The sequence below is a fragment of the Vulpes vulpes genome, chromosome 12 (genome assembly GCF_048418805.1).
Source record: "Vulpes vulpes isolate BD-2025 chromosome 12, VulVul3, whole genome shotgun sequence".
Classification (NCBI taxonomy): Eukaryota; Metazoa; Chordata; class Mammalia; order Carnivora; family Canidae; genus Vulpes; species Vulpes vulpes.
This window is the reverse complement of record NC_132791.1, coordinates 106,734,117-106,748,587: the sequence shown is the minus strand read 5'-3', so window position 1 is coordinate 106,748,587 and position 14,471 is coordinate 106,734,117. Positions and strand designations below refer to the sequence as shown.

General features: G+C 35.3%; 1 protein-coding gene across 23 annotated transcripts in view; it reads right to left on the bottom strand.

Moving 5' to 3' along the window:
- The window catches only part of ARHGAP32 (Rho GTPase activating protein 32), a 322,644-nt gene that overhangs the window by 159,917 nt on the left and 148,256 nt on the right, over positions 1–14,471 (bottom strand). For 4 of the 23 annotated variants that reach the window (XM_072729366.1, XM_072729365.1, XM_072729367.1 and 1 more), the window contains one exon: positions 9,001–9,170. The exons of the other annotated variants lie outside the window; for them this stretch is intronic. The gene's annotated coding sequence lies outside the window, so the exon portion shown is untranslated. The remainder of the gene's footprint in view (positions 1–9,000; positions 9,171–14,471) is intronic. 23 annotated transcript variants of the gene reach the window in all.

Here is a 14,471-nt window from a genome sequence, read left to right as displayed (position 1 = left end):
ACTGAAAAATGCAGTATCTGAAATAAAAAGTACTGACTTGGCTCAACAGCAAAATGGAAATGATAAAAGGAAAAGAGTAAGTGAATCTAACAAAAAGAAATTATGCAATCTGAAGATCAGATATTTTACATGTTTTAAAAGATTGAAAAATACGAACAGACTCACAGATACCCATGGAGAATAAACACTGTCACGGGGAAAAAAAAACATCTAAAGTAATAATTCTAATTCACAAAAACATAACAAATATGTTCAAAGATACATGTTTACAGATTCAAGATCAGCGAAAATAAAATAAGAGAATCAAAAAAAACCCCAAAACAACACATCATAATGAAGCTGTTCACAACCAATATAAAAGAAGTATCCTGAGAGCCGCCAGAGACATATTACATACAGAGTATGTAATACACATGATAGATTCAAAAAAAGAAAACACCATGATGAGGTAAATCCCAGGAAAGTAAGACTGATTTAACATCTGGAAATAAAGTCAATGTTCTGAGTTTGAATTTATCTCAGGAATATAAGAATGGCTTAATAACTGAAAATCTACTATTGTAATTACTTCAAATGGCAGTAATACAACGTAATATATCTCAACTAGGATATACCCTCCTAGAGATAAACAATGTATTTTTGGTAAGATCTGCATTATTATTTTGAAATTATTAAAAGTATAAGATGAAAGCAAATAACTAATTACTAATGTCATTAAAAACTAAGGTTTTCAGCATAAGAGAAACAAATGTAAATTAAAGAAATTAAGTAGAAACACTAATCATTTCCCTCTTTTTTGGTGGTGGGGGGTTTTAACTAAAGCTGCTAGAATGATAGACCAGGCAAATGCAGAAGGCACACTGAAACTTAACTACAGCCTGCATATAGCGGAGTCTTCTGTGATATGCCCATGGATAGAGTTTTAAAATGGTAATTCAATATTATAATACAGTTAGACAAATTTGGAGCTGATTAAAAACTCAAAAATGTTAAGTGTTAATTATATGGCAAATCACTACACAACAGGAAGAAGGGAGCAGATGATAGGGCTCTTTTATTCTGAAATTTCTCAAGCTTTTCATAAAAGACAAATGAAAACATATGACATATTTATCAAATTTATAGATAGAAGAAAACTAAAAGGGATACTAACATACTGAGTGACAGAAGTTGAAGAGATTTTAACAGGCTGCAAAGACAAACTAAGATTACTATGAAGTTCGTGAAGAATAAAAATTAAAGCTTTGAAATTATTTTTGCAACTCAATTGCATAAGCACGATGGGAAAGGGGGCACACTTTGTTTGACAAGAAGTCACGTAACAAGATCTAAGGTCTGTACTTAACCACAAGCTAACTATAAGCCAAAAAGTATATCCTCACTGGTAAAAAGCTAACGCAGTTTTTAAAAAACGTGGCATCCATAACAAGGACAGTATTTGTTTCTCCATAATCTGAACCAGTCAAACCACATAAGGGAACAGTTCATCCATTTCAGGAAAACATTATTTGATACTGAAAACATACAAAAACAGGAACTGGCAATGTTTTACCCTATCTGGGCTTCACAGCTCCCTAACCCAGAAAAAGATTCCACCATTCCTACCACTGGTACAGATCTTCAAGGAATCTTTCAAATGCCTCTTCTCCTGATCCCAAATTCCAGTAAAGGTCTCCCATGACCCGGTAACCTGAAGTGATTTAACAGTAGTGTAACACACGGTGTCCTGATACAGAACCATAACGCTGGATACTTCGAAAGGCAGCCCAGCACAATGCCCATACCTTTTGTATTACCTATGTGTGTGACTATCTTCTTCCAAAGTCTATAAAGTTCATCTTAAAAGTACTAGCAGAATGCTAACAGGTATTACAGATGTTTAAAGAGAAAAAGAGGGTATGAAAGGTATTTAACATACAGAGCACTGAAAAATCTCAAGTCAGCCATTCCACTGCAAAGAGGAAATGGAGACCAATAAAAAAGAAACAACATGCCACAGTGCATTAGTCACAGTATTTAACTTGAACTTTTATTACAAACCTGCTACATTTAATATAGGCATATAGAAGAAGAGAGGTTCGAAGACAACTGGTTTTTTAAGTGAAAAATTATGAGAAATAGCTCTTCTATCAAAATATGAAAGACTAAAAATTTTTAAGACTGAAAAGACATAGCACAAAAGACACTAAACATTACTGCTTAGAATAGGAAATAACATAACTCCTTTAAGTAATGTGGTATCTTCAATCTCTTCAGATAAGTTACTTCCCCATAATACAAGAGTAAAAAGAGGCGGCAACGTTCATCATAACGATATTCATCTAAGTGAAAAATATAAAGCAAAATTCAAGGTCCTAATCATGAAGGAAACATCCGTAATACCTTCTATATTATAGGGTATTATGTAGTCCTTAAATTTCTTTATTAAGAGTTGTCGTTTAACATCAATTACAATACACGCTATATACATAAATTTATCCCAGGCCATCATTAGTGGCTTTAAATCTCCTGGAATATTTGTAATATTGGGGTTATCACATGAGTTAACTGTATTATGAAGCATATATGACAGTGAAAAACTATGTAACACTGTGGTAAGCAACATTCTAAAAAGGCGGCACCCTCCCTTACCCCCAAACCCCTGCCAAGACTCCTACCTCCTGGTTACTCAAACACTAACCTAGTTAATGATGGGAAGAGATTTTTTGGATGTCATTCAAGTCTCAGGTCAGTTGATCTTAAAATAATTGTCAAGGTGGGCCTAATCTAATCACAAAAGCACTTCAAAAGCAGTTCTCTCCAGCTGGCAGCAAAAGAGAAAACCAAAGAAGATTGAAAGCATGATAAGGATTTGAGGTGCTGCTGGCTTTGAAGCCTGTAGTGTCCAAGTGAGGAGGACTTCAGGCAGCCTCTGATAGTAGAACACAGCCCCCCGCTGGCAGCCAACAGGGAAACTAGGACTTCAGACCTAGGAACAAGAATTCTGTCCACAACCCACATGATGTGGGAAGCAAATTCTTCGGTCTTCAGAGGAGAGCCCAACCCAGCCGACACCTTGATTTCTGCCTCACCAAGACCCTGAGCAGAAAACCCAGTTCAGCTCGCCCAAACTTATGACCTACAGGACCGCAAGACAGCAAACGAGCATTAAGTCCCTACATTTGTGATAATTTCTCACACAGCAACAGACAATGAATATTAATAATGTGGATATTTAAGACCCTAGAAATTCCTGAATGATCTCAGGCTTTAAGTGCTCCTTTACCTCCCATGCAGTTGAGACTCTCTCCTGGGTGGCTCAGGCAGTGAAGTGTCTGCCTTGGGCTCAGGTCATGATCTCAGGGTCCTGGGATCCAACCCCACAAGGGCTCCTCGCTCAGTGGGGAGCCTGCTTCTCCCTCCTCCTCTGCCTCCCCACCACAGCTCGAGGTCTCACACACTTGCATTCTCTGTCTCAGATACATAAAATCTTTTAAAAATAAATAAATAAGTAAAACTCTCTCTTCCCAGGACTGTGAATCAAAGCCCCCAAAGCTCTTGATTTCCAGCACTCCCAGACGCCAATGAATGCACTGACTTCAGTACTTTCCCAAGACTCCTGCTGAAGCTCATGTGAAGGCAAGCCCTGGAAGAAAGTACAATTTCTGCAGGTGAGGCGAGTAGCCAGCGGGAGGTACACAGATCTGACTCAGTTTATGTACTAAACACTCTCCTTTCTCCTTGGCAACCTATACTTCAATGTGCATGCCACAAACAGTTCCATGCCCATTCTGCAGCTCTCAAGACCCTCAATCGCGACCTGGGTGGCTCAGCTGGTGAAGCATCTGCTTTCTGCTCAGGTCATGATTTCAAGATTCTGGGATGAAGTCTGGCATTGGGTTCTCTGCTCAGTAGGGAGTCTGCTTCTCCCTCTCCCTCTGCCCCTCCCCCCACCACTCATGCTTATTTTCTTTCTCAAATAAATAAATAAAATCTTAAAGAAAAAAGACTCATTGATTTCCCCTACAAGGAGAAATAAACTTCATTCCTTTCCCTCTCTATGGTAACATTTTTTATTCCCCTTTCACAGATGTCCTTTCACTATGTCCACCAGCCAGTCTTTTCCAGAGTTTTGACCCAGCCAACTCCTTTACCTATGACATTTTCCATAACGTACTCCGGGGAATATTCAGTTTTCCCTACACTGCAGCACCTTAATAATGAGGCAGAATGTATATGTTCAATGGGAAGAAAAAGATATAAAACTGTAGATTGTTTACGAGTATAAAATTATATTCCCAGACATGATGGGAATATATTAACAAAGCAATATGCTTTGAAAGTAACAATTTGGAGAAGAAAATCATGTTTATATGGGTGTTAAATTAGAAATTCTCTACATGGTAAGAAGTCAAGAAGGAAATATACCAAAATAATCTCAATGGCGTGGGAAATGGCATTATGGGTGAGTCTCTTTTTTTCTCACTTCCCTGCATTTTCCATATAAGCATGTCTTGTTTTTACAAAGGAAGAAAACTTTATTGGGAAAAAGAGAGAAGGAAAGAGAGAAAGCAAGCAAGTTAGCTACCTGTTTCCACCTACCTACCTTACAGCAACCATATGCAAATACTTAACAACCCATTATAAATAAATGAGATTGGAGATTAGATACTCAATATAATTCCAATAGACAAAACTAGATATTCATATTTACAGGCAATTTAGGGAAGAACAAGAGAAAAAAACATATTTATGATGAGATATACTCTTGTTCTAGTAATTAAATGGATTTTTGATCACTGAGCCAAGTCCTGAGTTAATGTAGTAGGAGCTAGAACCACAGCGGTTGCATCTCAAAGCAGAAAAAAGAGAAATAAATAACCGGTCTTCTCCCATTTTCCTGCCCTCCAATCTCCTACCAGTGCCTCCCACTGGCCAAACCTACCCAGAAGTCTGGTGGCAAGAGAGCCTAGGAAATTAATTTGTGGAGATTCACCTCCTGCTACAGAGAACAAAGCAGAAGGGCAGGAAATCCCAAACCCAGCTCCAAGACATTCATTACTAAATGATGAAGATATAATTGTATTTATCTATAATTCCAGTAATTTGAAATATAAATGATTTTATATAAAATCTCATTTTTAAAAGGTACAGCAAATAACATCCTTATTTACACATGGGTACATATACATACGTGCACATTCATAATCAGTTGAATAATCAAGACTGTAATGCTAAATCTATACTGGGCATAAAGGCAAACTATTCAAAATGAGTAGCCGATACTAAAGAACAACAAAGGTGGATGCAAAATTGTCACAGAAAATAAGCATTCACAAAGGACATCAAAATGCATTCAATGTAAGAATATACTGTTAACAAAATGCCCTCGAGTGTCCTTTTCTTCAAAGAACAAAAATCCCAATACGACATAGGTACAAGGCTAGCAAAAAGCATGTAAAAATAATTCAGGGGAAAAAATGGTAACTTTCTGCCACTCTTCACTTTCTTCCTTTGACAAACTCAAATCTTATTTACTATATTCTTTTTATTATTTGTATTCAGAATTTAAGGGACAGCACCACAGCTTTAGACTAATTTTATAAATAATGTTTCTTCATAACGATAATCAAAAATAACATTTGGACTTAAAACGTAGTAGAGAAGGGAAAAATATCTGGCCTCTTAAATAGGAGAAAAAAATGTAGGAGCTGTCTTTAGGTTGGTAGAGCTGTATACATACACAGACAGTCCCAGATTTAAGACAGTTCCACTTACAACTTTTTGACTTTACAATAGTAAGAAAGCAATGCACATTCAATAGTATACTTTAAGTTTTGAATTTTGACTTTTTCCTAGGCTAGCATATACAGTACCATACTTCCTAGTGATGCTGAGCAGCAGGGGTGAGCCACAGCTCATAGTCAACAACAGGAGCATGAGGGTAAGCAATGTTCTGTACTCATACAACCATTCCGCTTTTCACTTTCAGTAAAATATGTAATAAATCCACTAAGATCTTCAACACTTCATTATAAAACAGACTTCGTGTTAAATAATTTTGTCCAACTGTAGGCTAATATAAGTGTTCTGAGCACATTTAAGATAGACAAGACTAGGCTATAATGTTCAGTAGGTTAGATGTATCCAATTCATCTTTGACTTATAATATTTTCAATGTACAATTAGTTTATGAGGATGTGACCCTATCTTAAGTCAAGGGAGAACGATGCATATACATATGATATGCATTACCATATATATAACTGAAAAAAAAACAAGATTTGAATATGAAATCTGTTCTGTGAAGAAAGGCAAATGGGACTGCCAGTTTCCATACTCAAATATAGTTTCACCATAGGACATATATGGAACAAATCTCTGAAATGAAACATGTTTATAGAAACTATTAAATTTTAATTGGTCTAAGTATTGTCCCCTTTCATACAAAGGAACAAAAGACAATAAGGAGAAATATAATAAATAATTACCCCAATACTACCAAAAAGCTACATCTATTAAATCTACAGTATATTATGTTGAACAACAGCATCACAAAATGATTTTTTTTCAGAGGGGGGATGTGAGGGAGGGACAGAAGGAGAGGGAGAGAGAAAATCTTAATCAGGTTCCACTCAGAGCAAACATCTGAAGCACAGAGCCCGAAGTGGGGGCTCGACTTCACAATCCTAAGATCACAACCTGAGCCAAAATCAAGAGTTAAATGTTTAACCAACCAAGCCAATCCCAGGCACCCCAATTCTTTAAAAGTATATTACCAAGAAATTAAATTAACTAAGTTATCTGTATGAATATTTTCAAAAATATTTGATACAACAAAATACCCATAATGTTAAAAAACAGATTACATAATTTTCTTCACTTATTTCGTCCAGCAGGGTATATGTAGAACTAAACTCCTAATGTGCAAGCGCTAAAAACACTTTGGAATCAAAGGAGGCAGGTAGATTTAAATACAAGGATAACTTCCAAAGTATACATAAGTATACATACATCAAATAAGACTCAGGAGTAAACTATATAATTATTCCTATTTAATTTTCTATTTTGACTACAAACATTTGGGTGAGATTACTAAAGCAAAGAAAAAGAAAATCTATGATTTTAAAAAGTGATTATAAAGCTAGTTCCTTCACAGTGAAGAAGTTGCCTTAAAGTTCAATTCTACTACAAAATAATGTCTCTTCAGAGAAAACCAATTAACAAGAAAAAATTATTTGAGGGCAACATTTAAAATAATTTAGGAAAAGTTATCAGCAAGGTCCATTACTATAATAATCACAAATTCCCTATGAGGCAACATCTGGTAAATCAACATAAAAATTAACACAATGACATATTAGCAAAATTGTCAAATATTTTGAAATGTACACTTCTCTAAATGGAGATTCATTCTTTCCTTCATCTCACTCCCATCTGTCCCAATCATTAAAGATAATCCTCCCTATTCAGCAAGTATTTAATTTGCTGAAAATACAGTGTTCCAGTGTTGTAAATAAATTTATCAGATATTTTCTATTAAGGTTTTTAGGAAAATCTAAAAACAGTATACTATTACCTTTAGAGGGATTTTATTCAGGTAAATTATTGCTAGTCTTCAGTGCTGCTAGAAAATGATACTGATCTGTTTCTACATCTGAATTTTGTACATCAGATCTAATAATAAAAATGCGCATGTAATATTTAAATATACATTATAAAATATAAAATACATGTTCTTTTTGAAATAAGGCAGGGTATGAACTAAAGAATAGTAGAAGGGAAGAAATAACCACAAATGAGGGAGGTACTTCATTGGAAAATTTCTATTAAAGAAAGAAATAGCAATATTTTAGACTAACCATGACACTCCATTTGAAATTTATAAGAGTCATTACTCCTTTAACTGCATGTTTTATGTACTTTCTCCCTGAGTATTCCCTAAGTTTAAACATATTTTTGAAAAGCTATATAACAAATTATCTCAGTAAAAGTAACACCCAGATCACTTAAAGCCTTAAATAGCACAATATTTGGAACATACAACTGACCCTTAAGCAACATGGAGGTTAAGAACCCTAATCCCTTACACAATTAAAAATTCAGTATAACTTTGACTCCCCCAAAATTTAACTAATAGCTTACTATTGACCGGAAGCCTTAATAATAACATGAATTGATGATTAATACATATTTTGAATGCTACATGTTTTATATACTGTATTCTTACAATAAAGTAAGCTAGGAGAAAAATGTTAAGAAAATCATAAGGAAGAGAAAACATATTTACAGTACCATACATTATTTATCCAAGAAAATGCATGTATAAGTGGATCTGTGCAGTTCAAACCTGTTTTGTCCAAGGGTCAACTGTAGTTTTCAGTTTAATAATTAACAATAAAATACTGGGTTTGAGCTCAGTTCAAGAGTTCAAAAGATTTTAGGCTTAACCTTATAAAACTGCCAATTTTGAGCTCATTTAAACTATAAAACTAACAATTTTATATGGCTCACCTAATACATATCTCAGAACTCTCAGCAGTACATTATCTTTAATAATTAATGCCACTTGGTTCATTCCAGAGAATTCCCACAGTCTTCAGCCAGAAAAATATGCACCATGGAATAGGATGGGCTTGGGAGTTATTTATTGAAGAATTCTGAATATATTTGGCAAGAATGCAAAACCTGGGCTTTGCATATTAATCAATGGTTGCATTTGTGATTATTCAGAAAGCAAAACTAAACAAAACACTCAGTTTTTAAAGACTGTGAAATGAAAAACATCTTCAGTTTCTCTGATTAATAACTAAAATTCATCCAACAATCAAAAATGCACCGTTAAACATCATGCAGTAATAAAAGAGCTAAAGACATTCATTTAAAGAACATTTGCAAAGACTTCTTAATTCTTTTATTCAAACTGCAGTATTTTTATAGCTCAATAAGTAAAAGGAGCCAGTCTAAGTACCGAACAGAGTGGACAACTATTAATAAAGGAGCAATAAACAAAATACACACCTCCTCCAAAATTACCTCTTCCTCAAGATTATTCAGGAAGGAATAATCCAGCTGTTTTAATCAATCCTCGTTCCTCTTTAGAAAGTAGGCAACAGACGGGGGAAATGGTCCAAATACAAAGGGTACTTTTGAAAAGTCTAAGAAAAATGTACCAATGGTCTCACTTTTATCTTAAAAAAAGGAGAGAAAAGAAAAAAAAGAGAATAGAAAATAAATGAAAAAAAAAGAAAAAAAAGAAAAGAAAGAAGAAAATTCATATTAACATCTAACAAATGAGATAATAAAGCAGGAAAATTCAGGGCATTTTTAAGGAAAAATAGGTGGTTCTATTTATCCAGAGAATGACAATTTCACTCATTCAAAAAATATTTACTAAGATTTACTATGCCAGGCACAGGGGATGAAACAGTAAACAGAAGTGACAAAGTCCCGGTACTCAAGGAGCTTATGACCTAGTGGAGAAGAAAGATAATAATGATACAAATTATATTTGCAAGTACTGTGGAGAAAAATCAAAGCCAAGAAAAGAAGTCAGAGAGAGGAAGGCAGGACTATTATTTCCCCTAAGAGGGTGAGTAAGGCCACACTTAACTTTTAACATTTGAAGAGACCAGAAAGAAGGAGCAGAGCAAGCTTTGCAGATCATGTAGAGAAAGGCTTTTCCAGGAGAAGAACAAAAATACAAAGGCCCTGAAGTGGGACAGTACTTGGCATATTTGAGAAAGAATGAGGAGGCCCTGTGACTGGAGGAAAATGATCTGTCATAAATAAAAGGATTTTTAAACCTGAGTGAATGGAATGAAGTTAGTAGCATTCACATAAACTGTCAAGTTAAAAGGAAGAAATTCACTTCTGGGAGGAGGAAAGCTGAGATGTAGTGAAATAGAGCTCACAGTTTCTACAGGACCTTCCAGTGGGGAATGAATTCTTACAAAGCTAGAGATACGGACATGGAAGCCATCTGTGTAGAGATGACAATCCAATCTGCAGGAACAGTAAAAACGTGGGAGAAACAAGCACAAAGAAACAAAATACAGACCCCTTGTGTATTCCTACATTTAGCAGGTGGGAAGAAGAGAAGCAGAGGAAAGAGCCACGCAACCCTTCAGGAGTGATGATGGCTGTGACTGGAAGTGTGTAAGAGAGAGAAAAAGGGAGAGAGCATATGTGTATGTGGGAAAGAGCATGCAGGTGCACACACTAGCCAAGCACATGTTTGTTTACGAGCAAGGAAAAGGGGAGAGTATGTGCAGGGACACACACATGTTAAAACACTGTACATTAACTTAATATTTTGCTTTGTGAAATTTTTGATATCTTGGAAGTACAGCATTTACAACTTGTTTTAATTTTCATGGCTCTGGTTGTTAGCATATCTGAGCATTTTTACCAAGGACCATTGATTTTTTTTCTGTCAATAACAATTTCTTTACTACATACAACATGACCTGCTTTAGCCATTAGCCTTGGACATGCTGATTTTAAGGGTAAAAAAAAAAAAACTCTCAAGTGAGAACCCTCCCTCTAAAAAAACTTAATTAACATGATCCATTCTGAGAAAACTCATACAATCATACTAAAAATAAACAATAAAACACATTAGTTAGTATATTCAAAACTAGTTAAAGATTTTCTCTTCAGGTTTTTTATCTTTTTAAAAGTCCAACTTTTTCCATTAAATGATTTCATTGCTAAATAACTGCAAATAAGCATTTCACTTAGTAATTTAGAAAAACTATAGCTTTTTATTAGATTTTTAAAAATACTTATAGCTATTTAGTTATAAATTTAGGAAGAGTAATAAATTATAAACCATAAACTATAAATCACAAAAGGATAGGGTGCTACTTTAGGGTTTGTTGTTGTTTTAATTTTTTTTTAAGATTTTATTTATTTATTCAGAGAGACACAGAGAGAGAATGAGAGGCAGAGACACAGGCAGAGGGAGAAGCAGGCTCCATGCAGAGAGCCCGACGTGGGACTCAATCCAGGGTCTCCAGGATCACGCCCTGGGCTGCAGGCGGCGCTAAACCACTGTGCCACGGGGGCTGCCCTGTTGTGTTTTAATTTTAAGATGATTTAGGACAGATCAATTATTAGAAAGGAGAGTAAATCAGTAATCAAATATCTTCCAACAAATAAAAGTCTAGGATCAGACACCTTCATTAGTGTAGTCCATCAAACATTTAGGGACACCTGAGTGGCTCAGCAGTTGAGCATCTGCTTTTGGCCCAGGGCATGATCTCAGAGTTCCACGATCAAGTCCCACGTCAGGCCCCCTGCATGGAGCCTGCTTCTCCCTCTGCCTATATCTCTGCCTCTCTGTGTGTGTGTGTGTGTGTGTGTGTGTGTGTGTGTCTCATAAATAAATAAATAAAATCTTAAAAAAATTTTTAAAGAAGAATTAATACCAACCCTTCTCAAACTCTTCCAAAAATAAAAGGGAAGATTCAAACTGATTATACAAGACCAGCACTACCTTGAAATCAAAAGCAGACAAGGATGTTACAGGAAAAGTAAATTACAGAGGTACCTAAATGGCTCAGTTAAGCATCCATTTGGCTCAGGCCATGATCTCAGGGTCATGAGATCGAGCCCTGCCTTGGGCTCCACATACAATGTAGAATCTGCTTGAGATCCTTTCTCCCTCTTCCATTGCCCCTCCCACCACTCACACTCCAAATAAATACATAGAATCTTAAAAAATTAAACTACAAGACAACATCCCTGATGAGCACAGATGCAAAATCCTTAAAATATCAAGCAAAGTGAATCCAACAGTACCACAAAGGACCATACACCATGGTCAAGTGTGATTTATTCCAGGGATCAAAGGATGGTTTGACATCCACAAATCAATCAACATGACACACCATATTAACAAAATGAAGGATAAAAATTATAGAAGCATCTCAATAGATGCAGAAAAAGCATCTGACAGAATACAAAATCCATTTATGATAAAAACTCTCAATCTAAATGAATACAGGGAACGTGCCTCAACATAAGAGCCATATGACAAACCCACAGCTAATATCATACTCCATGATGAAAGGCTAAAAGCTTTTCCTCTAAAATTAACAATAAGACAAGGATGCCCACTCTCATCATGTCTATTCAAAATAGTACTGGAAATCATAGCAGGAGCAATAAAGCAAGAAAAATAAAAGGCCTCCAAATCAGAAAGGAAGAAGTAAGACTCTATTTCTAGATGACATATATATATAAAACCCTAAAGACTCCAACAAAACATTGTCAGAACTAATAAATTCAGCAAAGCTTCAGAATACAAAATCATTAGAACAGTTGCATTTCCACACACTAATAGTGAACCAAATTACTGAATATCTTTTCAATGGGATGCAAGCACCTCCAGGGATTCCTTGATTTGCTAGAGGTGTGGGACTTGTCTTTGCTGAGGCTATTTTCCATCTCTGCAGAGAAGTTAACTTGCAAAAAACTAATAGTACAAATAATTCCTGTCCATAGAAACGCAAATTGTGTCTAGTGGAACTGAAGAATTTAGCCAGTTTTTGCATCCATTTGTATCTATGTTAGCATGATTAATCTCTAAGAGTAAGGCACTCTGAATTCTGAATTCTCCTTTGAACCAAACCTCCTTTGAATCAAGTTGTAACACCTGACTGGTTCCTTCATTAATTAATGAGTTAAATATCCTTGGCATGTGTTCATTTTATATTTGTATGAGAGCCATGATTATATCCTCTTTAAACTTTATCCTTCAATAAAATGAATATAAGATTATCTTTATCCTTTCTTAAAAATTTATAATATAGTAAAAGGAGATAGATACATCCATTACTAACTAGAATGAGATTAAGTGTTAAGACATAGATATGAAAAACATACTAGAAGTAAAATAGAAGCATTTTCCAATTGAAAGGTTTCAGAAAACCTTACATCTTAAGTTACAATTATATAAGGCAGGGGCCAAAACTAAAGCCAACCCAGCCCAACGTCTGTTTTTTTTTTTTGTACAGTCCATAAGGTAATATTTTTAAGTGTTTGGGGGGAAGAAAATCAAAAGAAGGATGATTATCCAATGATATGTGAAACCTACATGAAATTCAAAGCTGTGTCCATAAATAAAGGTTTATTGGAATACAGCCATGCTCATTTACGTAATATCTATGGTTGCTTTCACATTACAATGACAATGCTGAGTAGCTATGAAAGAGACCTAATATGCCCTCTCATCAGTTAATACTGCCACTCAGAATACCATAAATTGCACTATGGAGTTGTTATAACTCAACAGCATTTCAAGTTCCACATGGATTACCATACTACACATCTAAAATTACCAATTTGTACACAACATGTAAAAAATAAGCAAAGAAGAGGTAACAACTATGAGTATCATGCTTTGAAGGCACAGGAGACTGTGGGTTTCATTATCAAACAAGATGGCAAAATGCTGTTTATTATGCACTGACACTACAGCTGTGCTGAAGGAAAAAATATACATCAAACATTACCAAACTATGCACTCATCACAATATTCTCAACTCCCATGAAAACAACAATCTGAAGTTAGAAAACTCTAAAACAGAGTAAATGAGTAAAGCATCACACAGAATTTCCTCAAAAAAATAAAACTGCATCCAAAGTAAATTCCCAAGTATATCATTTGTTAGCAGAGCAAGGAAAGCCACTGACCAATGGTGAATCAATTAAATCATGTTTGACTATAGCAAAGAAATCCAGAAAAAAAACCAAACTGATTTAAACCTAACAACCTTTCAGAACATACGTAGGCTTGAAAAGTTAAGGTCATTGAGAGCAAAATCAAGAGTCAACTTAAAAACAAGGTAAATGATTTCAAGTAGTTTTCCTTAACTGTTGATAAGTCAACCAATGTAACCAATACTCAAGTTCTGAGGAATTAATGCTGAGTTTAAAGTGGCTGAAGAATTAGCCCCTACGTATCATCTACCTTTGACAATTACGGATGACAATATTCTGAAATAAATTCAACAAACATTAATTCAGTACAACCTGAAGTGGAATCTACTAAGATACATTATAATCAATTTTGGTCAAAAAATGGGTGAATCAGAAAAGGTTCAGTTGGACATATTTTCAGCCTCTGTTACTGAATGCTAAATGGTTTCAAAATGAATTTTTGCAGGGATCCCTGGGTGGCTCAGCAGTTTAGCACCGCCTTCAACCCAGGGTGTGATCCTAGAGTCCCTGGATTGAGTCCCACATTGGGCTCCCTACATGGAGCCTGCTTCTCCCTCTGCCTGTGTCTCTGCCTCTCTCTCTCTCCCTCTGTGTCTCTCATGAATAAATAAAATCTTTTTTTAATTGAATTTTTGCTGCAGATTTGATGCTATTTCTTAATTAATTTAACCTAAAATTGCAAAGCAAAACATGGCTTATGAGAAACTTACACTGTGATAATCTGTTAGAATCACAATCATGAGCTGCCCTACATATTTTCCAAG